We start from the raw sequence: 7,500 nt of genomic DNA, 5'->3' as shown, positions 1-7,500 counted from the left end.
CCTATGTCGTACCTTAACCTAACCTATGTCGTACCTTAACGTAACCTATGTCGTACCTTAACGTAACCTATGTCGTACCTTACCCTAACCTATGTCGTACCTTACCCTAACCTATGTCGTACCTTACCCTAACCTATGTCGTACCTTACCCTAACCTATGTCGTACCTTAACCTAACCTATGTCGTACCTTAACCTAACCTATGTCGTACCTTAACCTAACCTATGTCGTACCTTAACCTAACCTATGTCGTACCTTAACCTAACCTATGTCGTACCTTAACCTAACCTATGTCGTACCTTAACCTAACCTATGTCGTACCTTAACCTAACCTATGTCGTACCTTAACCTAACCTATGTCGTACCTTAACCTAACCTATGTCGTACCGTAACCTAACCTATGTCGTACCTTAGCCTAACCTATGTCGTACCTTAACCTGACCTATGTCGTACCTTAACCTGACCTATGTCGTACCTTAACCTGACCTATGTCGTACCTTAACCTGACCTATGTCGTACCTTAACCTGACCTATGTCGTACCTTAACCTGACCTATGTCGTACCTTAACCTGACCTATGTCGTACCTTAACCTGACCTATGTCGTACCTTAACCTGACCTATGTCGTACCTTAACCTGACCTATGTCGTACCTTAACCTGACCTATGTCGTACCTTAACCTGACCTATGTCGTACCTTAACCTAACCTATGTCGTACCTTAACCTAACCTATGTCGTACCTTAACCTAACCTATGTCGTACCTTAACCTAACCTATGTCGTACCTTAACCTAACCTATGTCGTACCTTAACCTAACCTATGTCGTACCTTAACCTAACCTATGTCGTACCTTAACCTAACCTATGTCGTACCTTAACCTAACCTATGTCGTACCTTAACCTAACCTATGTCGTACCTTAACCTAACCTATGTCGTACCTTAACCTAACCTATGTCGTACCTTAACCTAACCTATGTCGTACCTTAACCTAACCTATGTCGTACCTTAACCTAACCTATGTCGTACCTTAACCTAACCTATGTCGTACCTTAACCTAACCTATGTCGTACCTTAACCTAACCTATGTCGTACCTTAACCTAACCTATGTCGTACCTTAACCTAACCTATGTCGTACCTTAACCTAACCTATGTCGTACCTTAACCTAACCTATGTCGTACCTTAACCTAACCTATGTCGTACCTTAACGTAACCTATGTCGTACCTTAACCTAACCTATGTCGTACCTTAACCTAACCTATGTCGTACCTTAACCTAACCTATGTCGTACCTTAACCTAACCTATGTCGTACCTTAACCTAACCTATGTCGTACCTTAACCTAACCTGTATTGCGCCTTAACCTAACCTGTATTGCGCCTTAACCTAACCTATATTGCGCCTTAACCTAACCTATATTGCGCCTTAACCTAACCTATATTGCGCCTTAACCTAACCTATATTGCGCCTTAATGTAACCTATATTGCGCCGTAGTGTAACCTATATTGCGCCGTAGTGTAACCTATATTGCGCCGTAGTGTAACCTATATTGCGCCTTAATGTAACCTATATTGCGCCTTAATGTAACCTATATTGCGCCTTAATGTAACCTATATTGCGCCTTAATGTAACCTATATTGCGCCTTAATGTAACCTATATTGCGCCTTAATGTAACCTATATTGCGCCTTAACGTAACCTATATTGCGCCTTAACGTAACCTATATTGCGCCTTAACGTAACCTATATTGCGCCTTAACGTAACCTATATTGCGCCTTAACGTAACCTATATTGCGCCTTAACGTAACCCACATTGTGCTGTAACCCAACACACGTTGGGCCTTAACCCAACACACGTTGGGCCTTAACCCAACACACGTTGGGCCTTAACCCAACACACGTTGGGCCTTAACCCAACACACGTTGGGCCTTAACCCAACACACGTTGGGCCTTAACCCAACACACGTTGGGCCTTAACCCACCACACGTTGGGCCTTAACCCAACACACGTTGGGCCTTAACCCAACACACGTTGGGCCTTAACCCAACACACGTTGGGCCTTAACCCAACACACGTTGGGCCTTAACCCAACACACGTTGGGCCTTAACCCAACACACGTTGGGCCTTAACCCAACACACGTTGGGCCTTAACCCAACACACGTTGGGCCTTAACCCAACACACGTTGGGCCTTAACCCAACACACGTTGGGCCTTAACCCAACACACGTTGGGCCTTACCCCAACACACGTTGGGCCTTAACCCAACACACGTTGGGCCTTAACCCAACAAAACATACCGCCATCTGTAGGTCTCCCGCAACATGACCTCCTGCAACGACGATACCGTCATCTATGAGACGCCAAGCCGACTAAGACAGCGTTGGCCCCACAGTGCCCTTCGTTCGACCCCACCCACAAAGCCTGCACCCTCTGTCGACAACAGCACCCCAACGCCAGCGCCTCTGCCGCACGAAGTCGTGGACCGGCAATCACTCCACCTGCACCCGTTCGTGCCCCACCCCAACCGCCCAACTCGCAACTCCAGCGGATGAACGGCGGACTTTGCTCGCACTCGCAATGTGCAATCCACCCCTATAACGTGCGTTTCATGAAGAGTTATGTCCAATATGCGACATTCCCGCTGTCCATATACATGAGCTGCGAGCTGTACCACGTACGAGCTACAGACGCGATCGCGTTGCTCTCTGTACGAATGCAGATGCTCAGCGGCAGCTAGGAGGCGCTCCATCCATGTCGGTACCGGTGAGCGTTGCACTCGCAGTCGCAAAAACGTACGGCAAGTATATTACCCGGAAGAGTCAATGACAGTCCAAGCCCCCCTGCGTGGGAAGAGTCTTCCTAGGCCATGACCCACCGGAAGGGCGCAGCGTCCCCCACCCCAGACATGTGACGTCACACTATCGGTATTGACGACTAGACTGATTCCTTATAATCATTTGCCATACACCGGTGGAAGCTGCCGAGACGAGTAACTACATAGCGGGCTCGCCGTGTCACTAATGTACAGAGATACAATAGTTTCGACTGGAACCGGAGTAAACGTATACACGGCGCTGATTAGTAATAGATAGAGCCATCAGAATACAGATAATGTATACAACTGTCCGTATACATGCTGAAAGACTCTGCTCACAATCACACGTCAGCCAGACACTCTTATCACGCACTACTCTCTGCCTGTAACAGGCACACAGACAATATGTAAGCACCAGCATGGAACAACACCCAGTGCATCCTCTCTGCCACATTAGACAATCCACACTATCATAACCAGACCGGGAGGTCCACTCGGAAAACAGAATATCCCACCCTTCCGACAACCACCATTGCTCAGCTAAGCCACCAACACCCACACATGTCCCACACAGGGGTGCACCCAACATCACAATACTGCCTCCTGTCACACCACACAAACAATGGCAGGAATGAAAGACACAGGTCTGCCACAAGCATGGAATCAGAGCGCCGCCTGTTATGAGCCAAAGGTGCACCCTGACGTGGCAAATCCGATGATGCCGCAGTCATTTACTTACGATAATCACAATCAACAAACCGGCCCCCCCCCCCCCCCCAAAACACCTTTCCTTACAACAATGTGTACCTTAACCTAACCCATATTGTGCCTTAACCTAACCCGTATTGTACCTTAACCTAACCCGTATTGTACCTTAACCTAACCCGTATTGTACCTTAACCTAACCCGTATTGTACCTTAACCTAACCCGTACTGTGCCTTAACCTAACCCGTACTGTGCCTTAACCTAACCCGTACTGTGCCTTAACCTAACCCGTACTGTGCCTTAACCTAACCTATGTTGCGCCTTAACCTAACCTATGTTGCGCCTTAACCTAACCTATGTTGCGCCTTAACCTAACCTATGTTGCGCCTTAACCTAACCTATGTTGCGCCTTAACCTAACCTATGTTGCGCCTTAACCTAACCTATGTTGCGCCTTAACCTAACCTATGTTGCGCCTTAACCTAACCCATGTTGCGCCTTAACCTAACCCATGTTGCGCCTTAACCTAACCCATGTTGCGCCTTAACCTAACCCATGTTGCGCCTTAACCTAACCCATGTTGCGCCTTAACCTAACCCATGTTGCGCCTTAACCTAACCCATGTTGCGCCTTAACCTAACCCATGTTGCGCCTTAACCTAACCCATGTTGCGCCTTAACCTAACCCATGTTGCGCCTTAACCTAACCCATGTTGCGCCTTAACCTAACCCATGTTGCGCCTTAACCTAACCCATGTTGCGCCTTAACCTAACCCATGTTGCGCCTTAACCTAACCCATGTTGCGCCTTAACCTAACCCATGTTGCGCCTTAACCTAACCCATGTTGCGCCTTAACCTAACCCATGTTGCGCCTTAACCTAACCCATGTTGCGCCTTAACCTAACCCATGTTGCGCCTTAACCTAACCCATGTTGCGCCTTAACCTAACCCATGTTGCGCCTTAACCCAACACACGTTGCGCCTTAACCCAACACACGTTGCGCCTTAACCCAACACACGTTGCGCCTTAACCCAACACACGTTGCGCCTTAACCCAACACACGTTGGGCCTTAACCCAACACACGTTGGGCCTTAACCCAACACACGTTGGGCCTTAACCCAACACACGTTGGGCCTTAACCCAACACACGTTGGGCCTTAACCCAACACACGTTGGGCCTTAACCCAACACACGTTGGGCCTTAACCCGCTCTGTAATTGTCATACGACGCGTTAAATTAGTGTAGTGTTGCCTAACTGCAACCCCCGCAATATAGTTTGCTACTCGCACTGCCCGGTCCCCAGAGTATCGCTTCATGTTAAACACCTTGCAGCTATACACTGTAATGCGGATGGCAGCAGGACGTACATGCTCAATGCCCTTCGCAGTTGTTCATTGGCATTCGCATGGCGAAGCACAGCCTACGTTGTGGTACGGCTTGTGTCAACTGTCCGCTGATGTTGTACGTCCAAATCACACACTGTACTGCACATTGGTCCTCATGTACTGAATGATACATCGTGGTACATGTGTGACCGTACCACGACTGCGCCAACAACGGCGAACCATACGGTCCAAATATTGTGCACTCAGCTACGTGTCGTCTCCCTATAAGAGCTGGATTGCAGTATGGTATGCCGTGGATGGCGATCAGCATGAGCCGTCTGTTGATGTAGTGGTGCGTGTTGTCAGACGTAGTCGTCTCTTCTCACACACCGTGATAGCATGGTGCACTGCGTTCCACATCTGCGACATGCGACAGAGGCCGGTTGACAGTCGTTCGCGCAATGGACATCGCATACGTACGGGGGCCACCTTCCACGTGTTCGCGAAGCGTGCACATGTTGTTGCGTGTATGTGGGCAGACATAGTGTGTCGTGACACCTGACACAGGCATGCAACAATCGTTGAATTTGCAAATGGCGATGGACGTCTACGTTTGCTGGTGACGTTACGCAAATGAACAACTGGTAAACCGTTGTGGTGCGGTTGTTCTCGCTAGAGGTGAATCAGTGATGGCGACGATCGGTTGAGCTACCAACCGGTTGTTTCAGCGATACCCACCATGCCCACGAACGTGAATGGCATGTGGGTGTGAAGCGATACGCGGCGGTGGCTGGGTGGGACCGTCCCCGGCCGGTGAGGGGGGGCCTCCCGGCGTGCTGGCCGCGCGGTGCGTGGGCGCACGCGCTACAGCCGGCTGGTGGGGGCGGCCAGTGGCAGGCGCGCCGGCCGACGGAGGCGGCAGGCGGCGCAGCTGCGCGCCGGCGCACCCTGCACGCGGCGCCGTGCGGCCAAAGTAGGTCCTCGCGGGCCCGGTGCGAAGCGCGGTGGACATCTGCAGTGTGCTGGTCCGATTGAGGACTGTGTGCGCTGAGGATGCGCCGCCGCCCGGCGCTCGGCGCCGCGACGCCGTCTGCTGCTCGGTCGCCTCTGCGGTTCTCGCAGGTGGATTGTATCGCAGCTGTGCGGACGTGTTGGCGCGTGCGCTGTGCTGGGAGAGTTCGCTTCGGCACCCAAGTGGGGCTTTTGTCCTTCTGTGGCGCTGGCGTTGGAGCTGCCGGCCACCGTAGGTGGCGCGTGTTGTCTCCCGCCGGCAATGCCACGACAGCACGCTCCCGGGCCTCTGTCGGCAGCGGCAAGCTCAGTTGGGAGCACGGGTGGTCGCACCTAAAGCGTCTACTCGCCAAACCCCGGGCGATTGCGCCTCTCTCGAACCCGACCAAGTACTTAGGACGGCGCTGCGCGCCGCCGGGACCTGAGAGGGTTTCGAGGTGTATTGTGCAGGGGAGCTCAGCCTCCTCCTGTTTGCAGAATAATTGAGCGGACGCTTGCGTGTTCGCGCGGGCCCCCGGGACACACTCCCGGGCGGCCGGCTGCTCAGCTCTAGTTGACGCAGCTCCCTGGTTGATCCTGCCAGTAGTCATATGCTTGTCTCAAAGATTAAGCCATGCATGTCTCAGTACAAGCCGCATTAAGGTGAAACCGCGAATGGCTCATTAAATCAGTTATGGTTCCTTAGATCGTACCCACGTTACTTGGATAACTGTGGTAATTCTAGAGCTAATACATGCAAACAGAGTCCCGACCAGAGATGGAAGGGACGCTTTTATTAGATCAAAACCAATCGGTCGGCTCGTCCGGTCCGTTTGCCTTGGTGACTCTGAATAACTTTGGGCTGATCGCACGGTCCTCGTACCGGCGACGCATCTTTCAAATGTCTGCCTTATCAACTGTCGATGGTAGGTTCTGCGCCTACCATGGTTGTAACGGGTAACGGGGAATCAGGGTTCGATTCCGGAGAGGGAGCCTGAGAAACGGCTACCACATCCAAGGAAGGCAGCAGGCGCGCAAATTACCCACTCCCGGCACGGGGAGGTAGTGACGAAAAATAACGATACGGGACTCATCCGAGGCCCCGTAATCGGAATGAGTACACTTTAAATCCTTTAACGAGTATCTATTGGAGGGCAAGTCTGGTGCCAGCAGCCGCGGTAATTCCAGCTCCAATAGCGTATATTAAAGTTGTTGCGGTTAAAAAGCTCGTAGTTGGATTTGTGTCCCACGCTGTTGGTTCACCGCCCGTCGGTGTTTAACTGGCATGTATCGTGGGACGTCCTGCCGGTGGGGCGAGCTGAAGGCGTGCGACGCGCCTCGTGCGTGCTCGTGCGTCCCGAGGCGGACCCCGTTGCAATCCTACCAGGGTGCTCTTGAGTGAGTGTCTCGGTGGGCCGGCACGTTTACTTTGAACAAATTAGAGTGCTTAAAGCAGGCAAGCCCGCCTGAATACTGTGTGCATGGAATAATGGAATAGGACCTCGGTTCTATTTTGTTGGTTTTCGGAACCCGAGGTAATGATTAATAGGGACAGGCGGGGGCATTCGTATTGCGACGTTAGAGGTGAAATTCTTGGATCGTCGCAAGACGAACAGAAGCGAAAGCATTTGCCAAGTATGTTTTCATTAATCAAGAACGAA

General features: G+C 51.3%; 1 non-coding gene across 1 annotated transcript in view; it reads left to right on the top strand.

Annotated features, from left to right (window-relative positions):
• Positions 1-6,423: 6,423 nt before the first annotated feature.
• The window catches only part of LOC124589047, a 1,910-nt gene continuing 833 nt past the window's right edge, over positions 6,424-7,500 (top strand). The window contains exon 1 of the ribosomal RNA XR_006975947.1: positions 6,424-7,500. This exon is cut by the window's right edge and continues 833 nt beyond it. This is a non-coding gene — a ribosomal RNA (small subunit ribosomal RNA).

Source organism: Schistocerca americana, unplaced genomic scaffold (genome assembly GCF_021461395.2).
Source record: "Schistocerca americana isolate TAMUIC-IGC-003095 unplaced genomic scaffold, iqSchAmer2.1 HiC_scaffold_680, whole genome shotgun sequence".
Lineage (NCBI taxonomy): Eukaryota > Metazoa > Arthropoda > Insecta > Orthoptera > Acrididae > Schistocerca > Schistocerca americana.
The sequence above is the reverse complement of the archived record's forward strand: the minus strand, read 5'-3'. Positions and strand labels throughout refer to the sequence as shown.